The sequence below is a fragment of the Crocodylus siamensis genome, chromosome 7 (assembly GCF_052110815.1).
Source record: "Crocodylus siamensis isolate JL-2025a chromosome 7, ASM5211081v1, whole genome shotgun sequence".
NCBI classification, from domain to species: domain Eukaryota; kingdom Metazoa; phylum Chordata; order Crocodylia; family Crocodylidae; genus Crocodylus; species Crocodylus siamensis.
Genome location: NC_143401.1, coordinates 77,781,394 through 77,802,544, shown reverse-complemented (window position 1 = coordinate 77,802,544; position 21,151 = coordinate 77,781,394). Strand labels below are relative to the sequence as shown.

The following is a 21,151-nucleotide window of genomic DNA, read 5'->3' as shown; positions in this document are numbered from 1 at the left end:
GGTGGAGAAAGCAGCTGGCTCCATCACACAGGGCTTCCCCTGGTGGCACGTGAGTGCCAGCAGCTGTACATGTGCCGCAGGGAGCCCCCTGTGATAGGCCAGCCTGGCTGCACTTCTTGCTGCCATGTGCAGCTGGAGCTGTGTGCCACTGGGTGGCAGTGCTTGTGCAGGCCCCAAGTACCCTGAGGGCCCCCTGCCGCTGCTGCTGCCGGCAGTGGGGGCTGTGCGCCATGATAGGGAGTGTGTAGAGGGGGTTCCTACACCCTGGTAGCCCCATGCTTCAGGTAGCCCGAACCCCACACTCCCTGCCCCCACCCACCTTCACCCCCCTCACCCCCACTATACTTCTCTCCCCTGCCACTTCCCAACCTGCTGCCCAGAGTGAGCGCTACAGCAGGGAGGTGAGGAAGAACTACTGCAGGCCAGGGAAGCACAGCAAGTACCTCGGCAGCTGAAGCAGTGGCAGCATCAGCACCACCTGGAAGCTGTGTGCTGGCTGGGCCAGGTCCTTCTGTGCACAAGGCCACCATGGGAGCAAGGCATGCGAGCTGGGTGGGGTACAATTAGTTGGTGGGCACCCACAGGCTGGATAGAATTACCTGGTGGGCTGGATGCAGCCCACAGGCCATATTTTGCCCACCCCTCCATTAGATCATTCCCTCACCTGTACACGTTACATTCAGTAGGTAGCTCCCCACCCACCTTTAGTCAGCAGTAGGTCAGCGGTAATGTCTCTGCATGGGTCAGTGCCTTAAGTTATTTAGCCAGCACAGCATGGAGTGCCAACTTTTAAGTGTTCAGAACCACAGCATTTGCAATGGTATATGCCCCAGCAGAATGTTGTGCTCATGTATGGTCCAGGAGTTGTCACACTAAAAAGTTCAACACTACTTAACGGTGCACTGAGACTTGTAACAAACTGCGTAGTGTACACTCACTCACTTCCTGTACTCTTGGGCATTAGGCCAAATGATATAAGAAGACGCACCCAAACATCGTTACTGGCAGTAGAGGGAGGAGAGAATAACAGTCACCTGCTCCATCAACTGTTAATTGAAGACACAAATAGATGGAGGTGTAACAGGCTGAAAAGTCATAAACCACTTATACAGGAAGCCCACAAGCTCCCTGAAGAGATTGGGGATGTTGAACCAAATCTGCGGGCAGCAATGGAATGGGAAGACAGCTAGGAAAGGTCAAAGCTATTCCTACAGCATTTTATACTGTGAAGAGGCTTTCTCCACCTCCTCAGAAACTATGAAGGAAAAACTGGAAAGCCTACCAGACCCACTGGCAACTGTGCTTACAGCAGGAATGCTGCTGCCACCCAAATGCCACTTTATCAGCTGTCAGTCCTTCTGGATTGGCATCCCTCACAGCCAAAGCAGTATTTCTGGCAGAATGGCATCACTGGAGGAGGGGAAGGCAGACCGGGGAAGCAGGCAAGTTTCCTTATCCTACCCTGAAGCTGCTGGCTTTGAGAACCCCAGGGATGGGGAGAAACTGAATTTCAGTCCTAGGGCTTCAAGGAGCTCTGACTATAGGTGATACTCCTGTCGGTGGGTTCCCTGCAAGTGGCTATGGAGGGAAGCATGAGAGTGTTAGGGAGTACAGAGCATATGCAAGCTGCTCAGCATGGAATAGGGTTGTTTCTTTGTTGTCTTTTAACATTTAAGTTGACATTATATATAAAGGAAAAGAACTGTGGCGGACTGATTTGAGACATTATTGAGTAAGGAGGAGGATCCCCAAACCTTACAAATAAGACAAATGCTCAGAAGGTGAAGACATTCCCTGCATTTTTTATTTCTTTTTTTTAATTCCCTTTTCCTTTTGATTGGAGTTGTTAATACCCCATGAGGTTGTCTAGATGATGACCTCCTCAGCCTTTGGGGAAGAATCTACAGAAGAGGTAAAGAAAGTGCCTAGTGACCTCTGGGACTTGGGAGTTCTCAGTACTTACCGGGGCTGTTCTGTTCTTTGGTTGTTACTGTTTCCTTTTGTTTCGGTTGTAACCAAATATCCCTCTGTGTCTGCTTCATCTGAAGGTGATGCTGAGGGGATTCTAAGCTTAAAAGAGAAAAGAGAGCAGAGGAGAAGTTAGAATATCTGCCAAACAACTGGTAGACTTTCTGAGATATCTTTACACCTGTACTAGCGTTTGACTGGAGTGTAAGGGAAGGTCCGAGCTCCAAGGAGAAACAGACCTAACATCCTTGAAGTGTACCTCCAAGCAAGGAGAGCATCTCCCAGTACTTATGGATTAGACACTAACATGTGGCAGGCAAGACCTGGGCAAACATTGCTGTGTGTTCCTGAGAGGATAACAGGGCCTCTTCCTCACGGGACAGACTCACTGGGCACGAGCCTGACGGGGTCCCCGGCCCTATCCTGCACTCCATGGACACACACCGATACCAAATAAGTCCCCCATTTGGCATGACCTTGATGGAGAGTGTGGGTAAAGCTTAAAAGACTAAGATCTGAATACAGATTTTGCAAACTAACGCTTTCCAAAATGAACATCTTGGACAGTCCCTTGTGTGAATGTGGTGTCCAACAAACAGCACAGCACTTACTTGAAAGCTGCAATCTTTACAAATGCCTAAACAGGGTAGATGGAATCCTCACATTGATCCTCACATAATACCAAGCAGTGGCTCATAGATTTGGAAGTTGATATTTGATGTCATACAAGAGAAAGAGCACTTGTTAATGAGCCTTCATATGTGATCATCCAAGTTTTAAGTGTTCTTAACGTAGTTTAATTATAATGTGCAGTCTGACCCTTGGATCTACATGTGCCAATAAGACAGTGTTGCAAATTGTGTGCAATAATGTATTAGATTAGAAGTGAAGTATTTTCCGGTCTTGTTTTTGAGTGCTAAGAGTAGAGTTCCATTGGATAAGGAAAGCAATTTCAGCATTACTTGTTATATATTTTTTACTGTAATACACTTGTTTACCAAGTTTCTTTTGCTAGGTATCTGCACATGTGTTTTAAGAGAAATGGAATCTTTTAAAGTGAAAATTAACTGATACACGTTGGTCTGCATTTCCTTGAAAATTCAACACTTCTTATAAACAAAGGGGAAATGGAAACAGATTATTTACAACTTGTACATTAGTGATAAAATTTTCAAAAATGTATTTCTGCAGATCTTCAATTCTGAGGCAAGGTGAGCTACATGGGTATACCACAGGGCTGTTTTTCTTAGGGAGTATGTGTGTCCTTTTAAACTAATGTATAATGCTTTGACCTTTTCAGCAAAGACCTTGAAGGTTCTTTTTACTTAATTTTGTACCTGTCAAATTAACTAGACATTTTAGTAAATTTAACAGACCAACCTATGTTGTAAAATAACATTGTTTTCTCACTCTGCATCTGAGATGCCTCAAAGGAGAATGCTTTGAAAAGAGCATGCTTTTCAGTTAGTTGGACTTCCCTGTTAGAGGGAAATAGAACATATTATGCAGTATGTTATTTTCACTGAATGAATCTGGACTTAGAGATGTTTTGTGCTTGGCATTGGTATTATGTTGATAATGACATTGTCTGTGGATATTGTTTTTCTTGGCACCCTGGCAGCATGTCAGGTGTAATGGAGCTGTTTTCTCTCTCACTTATTTCTCATCTCCCTGGTTGTTACAGAAGTCCCAAAACAACGTCTTGTACCAATGAAATTGAGCTCACCAGTGATGCTGTTATATAAATGATATGATAAAAACAAAAACAAAAAATGACTAATAGGGTTCTTTTAATTAATCCTGACACTTTTTTACCTCGCATCTTGATTTATTACTCCCAATGACTAAACAGGAAAGAAAATTCAAGTATTACAAAAATTAGGTGTTCATTACTGGTCTTGGAGTGTGTCTTGGAAATATGCTGGGTTTCCTTTCCGCCCCCCCCCCCCCCCCCAAATCTCCTCTCATTTTAAATTAAAGGAACACTGTGTAGACGGAGAAATGGATTTGGGAATTGCTAAGGATTGCCTTTCTCTGTTTCCCACACCAACACCACATTTTCCATATACCCTAACACAGACTCTTTTTTATCTTTATCACACCATCCATCTTTCTGGTTTTATAGGAACAGAAAAAATACCCTTTGTAATCTTCCACCTCCATTTAGTGAGAAAAAAATATTGGGTCTGTTGCCTTCTCCTGGTAGAGGGTGAAATTGAATGTTTGTGTCCAAAATATCAGTGATGGGATGATATATTAACACGCGCAAGTTTACCCTTGGTAATTAATGCTTTCTGTTTGTGGATATATATTTTTGATACTTCAACCCATTTTATGTCGTGACCTGTAATTACTTTTAATTAGTAATTAAATTGCAGATTTTAAAAATCAGAATTTTAAAGGAATAATGGATGAGGAAGGAAATCCTCTTCCTTTCTACTAGAAAAGATGTGAATACATAGAGGAGATGAAGTATATTATCCTTTGTAAATTTCATTCATACATGTTGAAAAGCAGGTATATCACATGAACTAATTAAAAAAATAAGATTCTATTTCTAATCTACATGGGTTGTTGATTTTGCTCCTTGCAAAATACTTAGCTAGCAAAGTAGTATTATGATTGGAACTAGAAATATTCTCGTTCATTAGCTAGTTCTCCTCCTCCAAGAGTAATGGAAGATTAAATCCCTTCAAGACATTTTAAATACTAAATTCATTTTGTGAAGGATGAGAATTGTAAAGAGATTTATAAAATTACAGCATTGTTTACTCCATTGAACTTCCCGGGCAGCTCTCTGCTTTCTTAACTCGCCTTATAATCCTTATGGCTTCACTGCTGGGTAGCTACAGAACTAACTAATCAACCTAGTTAATACATTTATCCAACTCTCTAATGCTTACTCTGGCAAATTGGTAATGAGCAAATTATGAAACTGTGACAATATGTATTTCTACCACCAAGGAGAATCTTCAAGGAAATATTGGTTCTTCAGCCATTTTTTTTACAGTCACAAATACCAAATTAACCCAGTATAGCTGTAATATGCAAATGGAAAAGTACATTCGATCATTCAAGGATCCTGCTTTTCTGTTTAAAAATTGCAAATTCTGTAATAAAAAATCAAAATTCTCTGATTAAAACCCTCCAAATATGTGTTTTTCTGCCATTAAAATGAAACATCACTAATATGCGCACACACACACTTCCCTCTGCCCGAGGCGGCGGCTCGCTCCCCCTGCCCACTCATCTGCCTCCTCCCATGGAGTGGCGGGGGTTCCCTCTGCCTGATGAGGCAGCAGCAGCAGCTCATCCCTCCCCCCACCACCTGCCCTCCTGCCTCTGCTTTCACCTCCTCCTATGGAGCAGTGTGCCTCCTCCTCTCTCCGCCTGCTTGCCTCTGCCTCATCCTGCCCAGGAGCAGGGTTTTCCCCCACCTGAGGAGGTGGGTATGGTGGCTTCTCCTTCCCCCCTGCTCGCCTCTGCTGCCCACTCCTCCTGTGGAGCAGCAGAGCTTCCCTCCACCTGAGGTGGCAAAAGCAGCTTCTTCTGTCCGCCCACCTCTGGCTCCTCCCGCGGAGCAGCGGGGCTCCCACCTCCCTCCCTGAGGCGACGGCAGCTCCCTCCCTGCCTGAGGAGGTGGAGTCCCCGCAGCCAATCATTGCCAGCCCTCTGGATGGTGCATGCGTGATTGCCAAAAGCATTACGGACAGACAGACGCACAGAAAGCCAGACTAAGCACTTTATTATATTAGAGTATATATACACATGTGTGTATATGGCTGGCCTTGGCCCCTGCCTTCCATATTCGCCACCTACAGGGAGCAGAAGCTGGCCTCACCGCTCCCCCACCCCCGGTGTCCTGACCCCGCTCCCCCACCCGCCACCACCGTCTCCAAGGAGCTCCACTGGCCTCGCTCCCCTGCCCCATCCACTCGGTTGCCACTGCCTTCAGGGAGCAGGGCAGAGGGGGCAAGGCCAGCACAGCCTGTCCTCCCACCATCATGGCGGCACTCCACTGTGCTGCCACCTCCTGTCCAAATGCTATATTCGCACTCTGGTTGTTTCCATCAGCCAATCAGAGTGTGAATAAATTGTTATGGACAGACAGACAGAATAAGTCTTTTATAATATTAGAATTTTAAAACAATTTGTAAGCCTACCTGCGCCTCAATCATTATAATAAAATGTATTCTAAATATCTATATATTTTGGTGTTTGATATTGTTTTTTTAATCATGGAAAATCAGACCTCCTCCTGCCACATTCACTCACCAGAATGCAGGTCCACTGCAGCTGTCCCCTTGTTACTTGATGGTGGTGAGCAACCCTGATATGCTGCCCATGTTGCCCCTGCCCCAATGATGCCAGCCTGGCTATGCAGCTCCCAGCCACCCTCAAAGAGCCCTTCAACCCCCTTCCCACACTGGAAGGGCAGGTGCCTCTCCCCTGCCTCCCTTGCCCTGCTCCAGCCCCAGCACCACATCCCCTAACAGTCCCCAAGTCTTTGCTTCCCAACCCCCCAAAAGTCTTACCTGCATGGAGCTTCTGAGGCTGCTCCCACCATCCTGCTTGGCTGTATGCTGGCCACATGCATGTGCACCATTCACCCTCCCCCTGCTCCCCATAGCCACAAGCAGCTCCTCGCAGGCTTGAAGGCTGCCAGCCTGCAAAGGGAAACCTGTGGTTTCCTGTGATTTTGTCCTTTAAAAAAGAGAAAATCTGCATTTTTCCACAGCAAATGGAAAACCTAGATCCCTGATCATTATATATTTTGTCTTCTTACGCTAAAATATTTTCTTGAGTAATAATATAAAGAGTCCTGTGGTTATTTTTTGAGCAGGATCCCAAACAAAATAAAGCCAAATACAGCATACTTTCTGTGATAATTTTTCAAACGTATATATACAATTTAGAACATTTCTGATTAGAAAGAAAATCACTACCTCTTTAAAAGCTGTGGGGGTCAATCTGAGCAAGCTTGTTGTATGTCATTAGATTATATGCACAAAACTAATTAGCATCCAAATGATCACCAAAAAAATCAGGTTAAATAAATTTCTCCATTGAAGATGTTTGTGTGAAAATAGTGTTTAATTATTATGCCAGGAAAGTAAGGAAGGCCGGGCAATACTATGTTATCATGAGCTCAGTTTCATGAAATTAACAAATGGTTCAATTAAAAAAGCAGTGTTCCTATTCTGAAGTGAATAGGAGGATATTAATAATTTTCCCTTATTTATTTCCTTTTTTTATTGATGTGATAATTGTCTCATAGTAGAAGCACTTAGCATATAAAATTCATTTAAATGTTAAACCAATACAGACCATTCAGTATAAGATTTCCTTCTAATTTTAAGTGCTCTAATGCTAAGAGTCCTCTCTGTCCCTTCTAGAGTTAGAACCTGATTATTTACCCTAGATGTTTACTTTAAATATCATAAAAGAGAATATCAGATAATCTGCAGAAGATCTTCCAGTCCCAGTTCTTATCCTATGAGTTTGAATCATAATCCATCCACTATGTTGGCTGTATTCGAATTTCAGTGTTAGCATACAAAATGTCAGGTGCTTTATTCTATGATTTTTTTTCTTCTGCAAAGGTGTGACATTTCTTTGATGTGAATACAATGCTGGGAGGCCCAATCTCTGAAGATTGCGCGCGCACACACACACACATATATATTTAACAATGTACATATCTGAGATGAAGCCATGTCTGGATATTTAGTTTTTCACTTCATTAAGGCAATACAGGGCATGTGACATCCATATGATACTGTCATACCTTTGACAGCTCGAAGGCACTTGTGTTTCATAAGGCACTCAAGGTCTGATGATATCCTGCGGTGACATATTCCCTATTCTGTCTTATTGCTTAATTCCACTTTACTTGGCTCTTCATATCCAATTTTTGTGCCAGACCAATTGCTCTGCCTGAATTGCCACATTCCCTGGGACTGCCCTGAAGGGTTGTCGTTCTCTTCTAGAAGGAGCTGGAACGGCAAAACAAGTGTATTAGACTGAAGAACAGAAAGCTTCCCACTATTCTGCCAACAAATGGAACTGACTAATAGCTCTATCTTCACTAGAATTGGCAGACTGTGCTTTCAGAGATTGATCTCTTTGAGGGATTCCCAAGTTAGAAAGCTGTATGCAAGTATATTTAAAATATACTCAATGTCAGAGTAAGGAGGAATATAACGGATACAAAACCCGTTTCATGAATTTAATCGGAAAAACAGAATTCCTTTAGTACATCATGTACAGCTTTTCTCTGGAGAAAAGCTCTTGTTCATATTATTAATCATCAAATCCACATATCTCTAAAATGCTCTGTCCAAACTTGCTGCCTTTCTCATGACCTTGTAGGAGTATATTTGAGTTTGCTAGTCCTTGATGTGTTGTTTTGGTGAGCTCGAGCCCTTCCTTCAAAAAAAAAAAAAATCCCTTGCAATAATTGGAAATAAACATCCAGTCTTCTTTCATACTGAAAGCATTTTCAGAGTCTAAATCTTTGTTACCAGTACTTTAATCCATCCAGTCTATCACAACTACAATTATTGTGCATATCCTCTATTAAAAAATACGTCTACATTAAACCAACTGTAAGATTAAACTGTTGAGCATTCAAATACGGGGAATATGCAAAACTGGATGATTCCAAGGTTTATAGCTTTTATTTAATGCCACCTTTTTCATACTCCAAAATATTTGCCACTTACCTCAGCTCCCAAAAATGTGATCTTGAACTGATATCCTATTGTCTTCTAAGTCATGTATAAATAATTCTCACCAGCCTCTCTACATTGCATTATTTACCTCAAAACATTCACAAAGACAAAGTCTTGGACTTCTACATTATAATCACCTTGGACTTCTGCATTAAATCACCTCAGTCCACAGCAATACTCCTGAAGACTATGGACAAACAATCTTACATTGCATTTATGCATCTGTGTAGCTGCACTAGCAGAGCAGCGAAGCATTCTGGTGGCCTGGGTAGAAATATATTAAAGGTTATATGAAGGCAAATAGAGGTGTGGCTAGATTGCATTACTCCAGCAACCTCTGGTGGACAGTATCATTGTTGTTGTTCTTTAGATTTCTATCCCATTCTATCTAGAAAGGTTTACATTTTTTTTAATGATGTTTAATCCTGATGTAATTTACAGCCAATTGCAGTTAAGGGTTTGATGATACAAACACTGGTAATCACCAAATGAAAGTGATTGCTCTAAGTACACTTCCTTGATTGTAAGTGGGGCTGGTAGCTGTCCCAATTGTTAAAGCCAGGCACTGGGACTGGAAGCAGAGTCTGATTTTCCTTCCTTTCACTGACCCCTAGCTTGCTTGCCCTTATGCACTGAGGATGAGGAACCCCCCTTGTTCCAATGCAGAGGGTAGAAGAACTAGTCAAGTTGCAGAGAGAAATAGATTGGAGTGGAGATTGAGACTGTAGACTGGTAGCGAGAAAGATTTGGAAGCTGGGGATAGGCAATAGGGACAGATAGGAGACAGTGCAGGGTCATTGAGGTTTGGATGAGAAGCCTAAAAAGAGTTGGTGGGAACAGGAAATACAGGTGGGCAGGAAAAACACTGGTAGATGAGGTATAATATTGCCTGGGTGCTCACTTCTAGTCATGAAAATAAAAGGAGAAAAGATGAACCTAAGAAAATATGCACATGGTTGAAAGTTGAGATCCTCAAGTCTTTAAGTTGTATAATATAGTATAATTATCTTGTATAATAATATTGCATTGTATAATATAGTGTCAGTGGAAAATGACAAAGATATCATTTTACTCCATTATTAAAATGTTGGGGCCCCATTCTGTAATCTGCATGGAGGTATCTTGACCCATTAATCTACTTGCACAAGTAAAGTTTTTGAGTTTAAAGTAATCCTATGAAATATCATTAGTCTCACATATTGAAATCTCACATTTCATTATTTTTCTTTTTGACACAGTATATGTCAAGAACAAGAATGTGTGGATACTTGTTTCTTATAAAAGCAAGAGTGTGAAGTAGGTAATTAAACAGAATTGAAGGTGTTAAATTAAAAAGAATACTAGTATTCCTTTTTATTACCATCACGAACTGTTGCATCATATGGTAGATATTTTTTAACAGAGGATACGATGTTTTATTAAAAATAGTGTGTCTTTTTCTCATGGCAGTTTCATTTACAATACTGTTATTACTTAAGTATATCAAATATTCCTAGTGGATAATAAATATATTACTTTTTCACATTCATAAGCAATGCTTAATTCATGTCTCCTATTTTTCACTCTGTTTTAAAAAAAAAATCTGAATATTCTTTCAGCTTTCAAAATACCTACATTTCTCCAGTGCATTTTATAAGTGGTCATTCAAATTACATTTAAGGGTGTGGGCAGACAAAACAGTTATGCTAGTTTTAAATTATACTGGCTTAAGACTGATCCAACTGAACTGGTGTAACTGTTTTGTTTCATTGCTGTTATATCAGTATAAGGGCACAGATATAATGTTGCACTGCTTCAAATACGACGAAACCCTATAAATGATGGAATGACAGATGACATATGGTCCTATAGCATTATGAATTCGTATAAGTTGTATCAATATGCCCCTGAAACAAAAATGGAAAAATGTAAAGTAATTTATTGTTAGCTGAATCATTGAAATTATGCACCTGGTTTATTCAGATGTAAGGATTTAGCGTTTCAGTCCTCTTACATCAGTGGTGCTCAACCTTTTGGCCCTGTGGGCCAGATAAGTGGCCCAGAGCCAGTCTGTGGACTGGATGGAGCCCTGCATGCCAGGATTAGGCCCTGGAGCTCAGCATCACCCCATTTCCTGCCCCCCTCCCCACCGCCCCACTAGGATTAGGCTCTAGGGCCTGGCGCCAGGGTTCCTCATATGTCTGAAAATTTGGTTTCCAGGGTAGTGGATGACACAGCCCAGGAGCTGGGGTTGAGCATACCTATCTTTCACTGATACAGGAACAGATATAAAAGTTTCAGCTGATCTGTGCCCCCTAGTGTGTGTCTTTCTCATCTTTTAAAATACTATATTATTATATCTCTGCAGTCTCAGATACTAAGTTATTATTTCTGTATTTTTTTTTTAACTGAACTTGGGCTTTGGTCATGTGTTGTTTTAATAACTGTTCTCTTTCATGCATGAAAATTTAAGCTGTGGAGACCAGAGGGGGAAAACTGGGTATACCTTGGTCAGTGTTCTAAGGAGATTTTTTGCTTACTGTTGAGTTTGGCTCCATTTATTTGTTTGTTATTTCTTTTCTTGAAAAAAAACCCCTTCTAGATTAGGTTTGTTGCATTTTAATATGAAGAAAATATGTTATGTGAAGGAACTTGAATAAGAGCCCCTAACTGGAGAAATACGTATATTGGACCTTTTTTTGTTCTGTGATGAAATGTATTGTAGGATGTCTCCAAAAAGTAAAGCAAAGCCAGCAGAAGCAAAACCACACAAACAAGCTTTGCACATTTCCCCAAGGTTAAGTTTAGCTTTCTTTCAAAAGAAAGGCATTACTATTACAATGAAGGATGTCATTGAATATATGAAGTCTGGTCAGGAAGAAGTAAAAGGACATTCTTTTTTTCCCTATGATAGGGTGACAATTACAGGAAATGGTCCATGTTCCTTGTTATGTGCTATAACCAATTTGATGTCCTTATTCCTTCAATGCTGTACTTCTTGAATGATTCTTGACAACTTTTTTTTTTCAAAAGAGTGAAAATGATTGGAAACATTAAATGCAAAGGGGTTGTTCATGATGCATGCTAGTGCACAAGAACTGTCACTGAGGAACTGTGAGAAACTGTTTTCCTAATTATAATACTAAAAGTCAGGAGGCTTTAAACTTGTTTTATGCCTCAAGCAGTTGGGGGAAAAAAAGAAAAATTAGAATACTCTTGCTTGAGGTGTACCCTTCCCATCCTAAATCATAGAGGCTGGTTGTGTACATCGAGAGCTAAAGAAGACATCTGGTTAGCAGAAGCTCAAGATTACTGAATGTTGCACTACTTTTTATCTTTAATGTGTCCTCTAGGATTGATATTGCTCCCATAAGAATATCATCTTGTATTTATTGTATCCTAGTGGAGGTCTTTTTACAAACAACAGGATATGATTACTGTAGTCACTGATTTTGTGAACCTGGGAGGTGGTCTGTGTTATGCAACTAGTCTAGGGCTAAACTGTCTCTTAAAATTTTTCTTTGGTAATTCTGATTCCAATAAATGTAACGTGATGGAAAAAACCTACCCTTAAAAGGGAAGGAACAAGGGTTTGAACCACTCTTTGGTAGTTCAGTGTCTAGCTGTGATGTTTGTAGGTCATGTGTGGTGTGATAGATGGTTGTGGTTGGCAACTCTTTTCTGTAGAGGAGAGAAGTATTTATCTGCTGGCTTGACCTATTGGCTTCTGAGGTCTGCTGCCTGCTAGGAGCCCACATCCAAGGTGTCATGGAAAAGTTGCTAAGACGTATCCAGTTCTCTGACTACTACTACCCCATGCTGCTAATGCAAGTGTTAACAAATGATACTTCCAGGGGTGACCTTGAGCAGATCAAAAACAACTACGTGGCTCTGGGCAGAAGAATAAAGGGGCCCAGGTGGTGTTCTCATCAATCATTCTAGTCAAAGGCAAAGGCTTGCTTAGGAGTAGACACATCCTGGTGATCAACACATGGCTGTGTAGAAGGTATTGCCAACAGGGCTTTGGCTTCTTTAACCATGAGTGGTGTTCCAAGAAGATGGAGTATTGGAGGTCCAATTACAATCACAGAATTATGATGTAATTGGAATTACGGCGATGTGATGGGTTGGCTCACATGACTAGAGTAAGATCATGGGTGGGTATAGCTTGGTCGGGAAACATAGGCAGGGGAAAACAGGAAGAGATGTTGCCTTGTATGTGAAGGTGATGAAAATGTGTTCAAAGTTGTAGCGTGGAGTGGAAGGTAGGCCTATTGAAAACCTCTGGGTAAAGGTCCAAGGGAAGAGTAGGGGGGTGACATGATTTGCCACCAAACCAGGAGGAAGAGCAGGACAAGGCCTTTTTTAAAGCAGTTTACAGAAGCTTCAAAGTCACAGGACTTGGTTCTAATGGGGGGCTTTCATTATCAGGACATCTTCAGGGATGGAAACACAACAACTGACAAGCAATTCAGCAGATTCATATGAGGTGTTGGGATAACTTTTTAAAATAAATAATACAGAGGCCAACTGGATGGGGAGCTCTTCTCAACTTGCCTCTCAAACAGAGAAAGAGAGATGGGGAAAGGAGAGCACTAGAATAAAGACACTGGACTTCATAAAAGCAGACTTTAGTGAACTCAGTGAATTTTGTGAGCAGATCCCCTGAAAGGCAAGTCTGAGGGGTAAAGGAGTACTGGCCGCACTTTATGGACATCATATCAAGGGCTTAGGAGCAAGTTATCATGATGTGATGGAATAATGGAAAGTGCAACAGAAAACCAGCCAGGTAGACAAAAATCTCTTCAAAAAGTTAAAACTCAGAAAGGAATCCCACAAAAACTGGAAACTTGCTCATAGTACTAGGGAAGAGTATAGGAGTATTACATGGGCATGCAGAGAGAAAATTAGGAAGGCATGATTTGAGAGGCAGCTGGCCAGGGCAATGAATAGGGATTCTACAAGTATGTCAAAAGTAAGAGGAAGATCAGAGAAACCATAGGTCCCTTACAGAATGCACAAGGCAATCTATATGATACAAAAAAGGCTGAATGCCTTTTTTACAACAGTCTTCATAAAGATATGTGCAGTTGACAGAAAAGATGGGGAAGAAGACAAACAACCTAGAATAATGTAATCCTAGAACAGACTACGGTTTACTTAGAGAAGCTAGATGCTTTCAAATTGGTGGGGCCAGATGGGATGCACCCTAAGGTATGGAAATAATTGGCTGAGGTAATTTAAGAGCTATCGGCTATCCTTTTTGAGAACTCATGGAGGTCAGGTGAGGTTCCAGATGATTGGAAAAGAGAAAATATATTACCTATCTTTAAGAAAGGGAAGGAGGAGGATCCAAGGAATTATAGACAAGTCAGCCTGACCTTGATACTTCAAAAAACCTATGTAACCGGTCTTCCAGGAATGTATTGTGTAGAGGCAAACAAGGTAATCCGGCAGAGTTGGCATGGATTCACCAAAAGTAGGTCATGCCTGACCAACCTTATTTCCTCCTGTGATAAGGAGACAGGCTTGGTGGATAGGGAGAGAGCAGTGGATGTGATATACCTTTACTTTAGCAAGGCTTTTGACCCTGTCTCTCATGATAGTCTCATTAACAAGCTAAGAAAGTACAGACTTAGACACAAGTACTGTAAGGTAGATACATAACTGAGTGGATCGTTGTGCCCAATGATTAATCGGTCATTAATCCCTCAATGTCTGGAGGTATCAAGTGGGGTTTCCCAGGGGTCTGTCCTGAGTCTGGTTCAACATCTTACTGATTTGGATGACAGGCTTGAGTATACTATTAGTAGATTTGTGCATGACACCAAGTTGGGTGGAGTCATAGAGACTCTAAAGGGCAGGGCTGGGATGGAATGAGCGGAGTGACCTGGATAGACTGCAAAGTAGTCTGCAGTCAATCAGCTGAGATTCAGCAAGGACAAGTGCAAAGCCCTGTGCTCGGGGCTGAATAATTGCATTCACAAATACAGACTGGGGAATGACTGGCTATGCTACAGTACTGCAGAGATATACTTGGAGCTGTGGTGGAGTACAAGCTGATTATGAGTCAGCAGTGTGTTCTTGTTGCAAAAAAAAAAAAGCTAACAGCATACTGGGTTGTATTAACATGAGTACCACTTGCAAATCAATGGAAGCAATTCTTCCGTTATCTTCATTGCTGGTGAGGCCTCACCCGGAGTGTCCACTTTTGGGCTCTGCACTTAAAACATAAACATCGTTTCCATTGGGTTTCATTCTGCTTCCAGAGTCAGGCTAATTTGGGGATAAGAGATGCCCAAAAGATCGAAAAGCAAAACTAACATTGGCCAGTATTGTAACCCAATATCGTTTGGAAGGGGCAACTTATTTTCAGAAATTCTGGTTAATCATACAACATGGTTAACAAACAACCTGCTGCTCTTCCAAAACTGGCAGATGGCTTCCCATCAGTCTGAAGTCAGAGACAGATCTCTTCGAGGGCTGTTAGATATTTTGATGCAGGGTGCTTGCCAGCCTTTTACATCCATTAAGGACAAACTGAGAAATACAGAAATCTAAATTGGTTTGGAACATGGCTGAACTGTTGTTTGCATGTTAACTGATATGGCAAGCTAGCTGCTTAAGGAATCATTCAGGATCTTCAGAACTCAGATTAATCTTTTAACAAGAAGCCCTTCTTGCCTGCACCCCCCATTTTGTGCATTTCTTTTTCTTCTGAGTATTGTCAGAGACCTAGCACACTCATTGCATGGGTGCAGCAAGGCTCAGAGCAAGCCCAAAAGCTGAAGTGGCTTTCTGTAGGAAAAACCTACAAACTACATCTACATATTGACTGAGCTCAGTGTCACTAAAAAAAACAAAAGAATTAAAATATCCTCTTCAAAGTCTGTAAATATATCCTGGTGCTAATGTAACTCGCTCACTGACCCCAGTAGCCTTTGATCCTCAGTACCTCACATTGCATTTTTATATATTTCTTACAGTGCATTTTTATATTTCATCTGTCTCATCTTTACTATGGCATTTTATATTTTATACTTTATACTTTTAAACCCTTAAGGAATATATTCCCTATAGAATGAAGTTGCATCCTGGACCATTGTTAAAAACTGCATTGAAATGGTAATTGTAAAATGATAAAATGTGCTATATTGGGCTGGTCCCTTGAGTGAATGCAAGTATATATGAGTCAGTTGGACAAAGCAAGAGCCTCTGCCTGCTAATTGACAATAGCCTAGCCAGAAAAACCTACCATTACAAAACTCTATTCTACAAGCCATTTTAAGCTAATCAAGCCAAAGAATTGATTCCTGAAACCTGCAAGGACACAGCCATTGAATCAATCAAGTCAAGTGGACTCCCAAAACTACACCATTGGGCAAAATCACCAGTGACTGTGACTAACAGTTGTCATGCACTACTCATACCTCCAGATTGGGCAGCCAAGATGATGCTGGGGATCACACAAGTCTGCCAGAAAGGGATAAAAGTGAAACATGACCCTCTGTGGTGCCCTCTCACCTAGCACCCAACCTACTGAGACAAAAGGACAAGTAGGCAGCCCTCTTCTAGAGAAGACATCACCTTAGATGAAGCTGACCATCGAGAACAAACTCTAGAGCCTTGTATAGATAGATATACTGACACCAGTGATCTCACAATCACTACAGCAGGTATTATACATTATACTGCATGGGTTTAAATTACGTGAGTGAGTGACCAAGCGAGCGACCTAAGGTGACCAGTACCCATCATAACCCTCCAGAATATGCATTTATAATGTTATTGAAATGTCACATCCCATCTAATAAACAAAAATTTATGGATCCTGTGAGTTGGTCTTTTTTAGTAGGGCTGTGCAAAGCCTTGGTCCCTGATTCAATACGGCAGAGATTCGGCCCGATTTTAGTGACTGAATCTCCAAATCGGAATCAAATCAGAGGACCCTTTAATCTCTCTGAATCGAATCGTAACCCTCCGAATTGATTCGGAGGGATTCAGAAAGATTCAGCGATTCAGATATAGACACAGCTTTAAATGTGTTTTCTATATACCTCTAAATATCAGGCAGCTCGTAAATGCTGGGAGCATCCCACAGAAGTGCAGGGGGCTCCCCAGAGACCTTGGTAGCAGACCCAGAAGTGGACCAGAAGCAATTCTGGTCCACTTCTGGGTCCACTGGGGAGTGTGCCAGGGAACCCCCCACAGCTCAGTGACTGGTGCCTCTTGGGTCTCGGGGAGCACCTGGGATCCCCCCCATGGCCAATTGTTGAGCCAGGGGAGTACGGGGGAGCCCCCTGTGCACTCCCTGGTGGGCCTGGAAGTGGACCAGAAGTACTTCTCCATTTCCGGGTTCACTGCTGAGCACGTGGAGGGCCCCCCCATGCTCCTGTGGGATGCTCCATGCGCCCCAGCATTGCAACATACGCAAGCCGCACTGGTACCTTGAGGTATGTAGAAAAAACATATGAAGTTGTGTCTGTGTCCGAATAGCTGATTCTCCAAATCAGCATCGAATCTTCAGATTTGGATTTGGCCAAATTGAATCAGGGACTGTGATCCAAATCAATGAATCAAATCACTGTTCCTGATTGGCCGAATCCAAATCCAAACCAAATATGGCCTGTTTTGCACACCCCTACTTTATAGCCAACAACCTAAATATTCTGTTTGACAAATAACTAAAGTTCAAGAAAATAAAGACTCTCTTCAAAAAAGAAAAAAACGTAATAGTTTTGACTTGTCTGTTCAGTGAGAACGGGACCAAAAAAGAAGTGCCTGTAGTGTAATTACATGCTCTGTGTCCAATAAACACCTCCCCCCCCAGGAAATTACTTACAAATTAAAGATGCTACTTTAGCGAGACCATAAGAAATGCATTTATTTTAAGTTCTGTAAAATAAAGGAGATAAAAGAGTTTAACTTATGGAATGTGTTGGTAGAGGAGAACAAATGAAAAGTAGAGCGAAGTCTCTACGTATAGGTCTAATAAATTTAATGAGGGGCATGTCTATAATGACACAAGGCAGTACCATGCCTTATGCAGAGATAATTCCCTCATGCTTTGTCATTCAAAGAATTGTCACTGTATTAACCTAGTGCTGTACCCAGGCTAAGCAGTTCTACTGAGAGTAGAGAGTAATAGCTCATGTGCAATGTCATGCTTATGTTGCTTTACAGCTTCTGATTACAGAGTTAAAGTAATCAGCTAGTGTGGGAATCTGCATAGTGCTGCCATGCACTGTATAGAAGTTGAATCCCTGCATCTATGCCAGCTGTCAGTTCCATAAATATGTTGCACTCTGTTTTATTACAGTATTTGCTTTATGTACGGAGTGAAAGGACAGTCCCTTGTTGGAATATTAAACCAAGGATCTAAAGTTTTCTATATAAATTTTAGTATCTTCCATGTATTCTGGACGCATGTTCATAAAGTGTAAGCATCTAAAAGTACTGCCAGTATAATTACCAAAGTTATAAAGAAAACAACACAAAATAGGGCCTGACATAATAGATTGCAATGGCTGTATCTCATTACATGAACAGTAGGTAAAAAGAAAAAGTAGCATTTCAATTCCTGTCAACTATTGTAGTCAATTCTATACTTACAGTATTAAAGAATCCTATGTAATATCTACACAGCATCCTTTATGGATAGTAAAGAGAACATTTAAAATGTTAACTAGAGAGGTTGGTGTTATCAGGTGAATATTTTAATAGATTTTGTAAGACTTTTATTGAGATTATAGAAATTTATTTTATCGGTATTATGATGATTTGCCAGTGTTTTCATTTTTTGTGTTATCAGATTTTCATGTGAAGCCATATAGTACCCACACATACTTTTTTTTTGCAGTTCTCCATGAAGTTAATAGGGGTTGTTTTTGGATAGCTGAGAACAGAATTAGACTCCAAGATCACTTTTCTGTGGGTAACTTAAATATTTATAATTTTCTATTAGTGTTTATCCAGGGCTTTAGACTCTTACACAGATCTTAAAGATGTACATATCAGGTGATCATCTGTAATATACCCTCCCATTTGCTGTTCCAGTGACAAGATATGCCGCTTTTCCATTTTTCCTGAAGACACCTTTATATGATATACTGTATTTCATCTTATATGAGGAAGAAACCTGTCCATCAAAATTTACAAAGCCAGCATCCAACACCTTTAAATCTCTCTATAATCCTACCTTTACTGTGCTGCCTACAGTTCATAACCAGATGGCCCTGGTAAAGCTGGCAGTTAATACTCTGACTGCTGTGACTACTAAACTATGCAAATGTCTTGACTGTTACCTTGTCTACCCCTTTCCTACCCCTCTGACTCTTTATCTTGTCAGAGGTCCAGACTGTAAGATCTGTGGCAGTATTACAGTGTTCTCTATAGTAGTTGTATTCTGATTGTTAAAACTTCAGTCAGATACCCAAATGCAATTAAATACATGATTTCTTAAGAGGCATTAAACCAATCATCTGAGGAGTCACTATCATGGTTGGCAGGCACCAACCGTGATTATCCACTCCTCGGAAAAGAAAGCCTTAGATCTTCTAACAGAGAGGGGAAAAGTCTTGGCTTTGGAATTTCAGGCCTCTGATCTCAGTAAAACTGACAGTAGGGAAGCTCGTACTTGGTGCCTCTTACCCTTGAGTCTGTCCCCTACGGCCATGTTGGGCTGCATATTGATACTAATAACAGTGACATTCTAAAGTAATGAGCTTGCATGCCACAATGATGAGGGTCATGTAAAAAGCGATGTAGAACGCAATGTAAGACTAAAGATCTGCAGTAACCCCTCCTCTTTAAATGGTTGTCTTTTACTTTAGTATCATTTGTAATGTATATAGTAGGTGCATTATGTTTATGGATGCTGATATATTGAAATAGTGCTAACAGTTTAGTGTCAGTCCTGATTATTTACCTTACCTTTACTTTTCTGTATTTTTATCAAACCCTTACCATTACTGAAAAGTTCTGTTTTCACTGAAATTGTTAACTAATTTAATTTCTAATGAGAATCTTGGATTAAAGGTACAGTAATAGTTACAAGACAACATATATGGTGTTGAAAAGTATCCTGCTAATGCATGTCACATTAGCATGCATTGCAGTATGCTGCAAGTTAACTCATTCTCAAAAACATTCAGAATTTAGTCCACCAGATGGTGTTCTGTGTAGTGATGAATGCCGATCAGACTCTTCCTTTGCAAAGATGAATTAAGTGTAAATTAGATGGAGTAGTGCTTACAAGACAAAACATGGGAGGCTATAACAATTATACCCATTCTCCCTGCCATTTGCTTACCTTCTGCCTTTCTCTTTTAGCCCCCTAGCACCCTCCAGACCCCAACCTTTTATTCATAATCTACCATCTCATATGCAACATACAGTTCAGTTCTTGTTGGACTTGGTCTAGAGTACCTCTGTGGTAAAAAAAAACGTGGGTCTGGTGAAACGAGCACAAATGAAAAAACAGTTTTTCTGTATGGTATTATTAATAGTCTGTCACGCTCAGGCTACCTGTGCAATTAGTGCAGCATGCTGCTGCTTCCTCCCCATGTCATGTTCTGGAGATACTATGTATTATTTTTATTATTTGTATTCCTGATGGTATCCACAATCTGTTAGGCATATTGAAAGTGCAAGTAATGTTCATACAGGGTATGAACAATAGGATATAAAGGAAAATAATGAATAGAGTTTAGACCTTTTGTTTACAAAGTTACCCAAACAAAGGTGTCCATTACCGAACTGTTTATCCTACACAGAAACAACAAATTGCTTTTGCATATTCTTCTCATGGACTTTTAAAAAAGAAGTGCTTTCCTTTCAGACTTAAAAGTACAGTAAAAGCTCTGTTATTTGGCATGAGTGGGGTGAGGGGGGTGCTGGTTATCTAAAAATCCCAGAGTTATCTGAGAGTTATACACCTATCAAGGAAGACAGGAACGCAGCACGGACACCTCCACTAGAAAGAGCCCAGCCCTGCCCCAGCCCACAGTGGCAGCCCGCCTTGCCCCATGCAGATCCATTTCCCCTCTCCCTGCTCCTGCCCCTGCAGACTTTCCTGCCTGGGGGAGGGGGGCATGTGCGCATGCGCTCAGCCTCCCTCCACCTATGCGAATATCAACTAAAAGGGCTCCCAGCAGCATCACTAATATAAACAACAGCAATACTTGATGTGCATGGCGGATAGACTAGGCAAAGATTCTGGTTGCTAAAGTGAGGATTTATATTGCGGGATATTGGAAATTCTGGTTAATAGAGTATTCTGGTTAGTAAGAAGCCAGGTAACACAGCTATTATTGTACTTGTTTGCTCACCCTGGTAATGTCCAGATGAGTACACACGTGTTTCTTCAGGGACAAATAATAGTGGCACATAGTTGTGCTGCTGCTACTTGTATCAGGGAACACCCTGCATGCACCCTGCATGCACAGTGGTGTGCAGCAACTTACCTTGGG

At 41.2% G+C, this 21,151-nt stretch overlaps 1 protein-coding gene and 1 long non-coding RNA gene across 3 annotated transcripts in view; one reads left to right on the top strand and one right to left on the bottom strand.

Moving 5' to 3' along the window:
- The window catches only part of DOCK1 (dedicator of cytokinesis 1), a 553,358-nt gene that overhangs the window by 317,521 nt on the left and 214,686 nt on the right, over positions 1 to 21,151 (top strand). The window lies entirely within an intron of this gene.
- On the bottom strand, positions 1,949 to 8,887 carry LOC149860000 (uncharacterized). The gene is made up of 3 exons (XR_016443436.1): positions 8,840 to 8,887; positions 7,757 to 7,964; positions 1,949 to 2,070 (listed from the first exon to the last, which is right to left on the bottom strand). It is a non-coding gene; the product is annotated as an uncharacterized LOC149860000 (long non-coding RNA).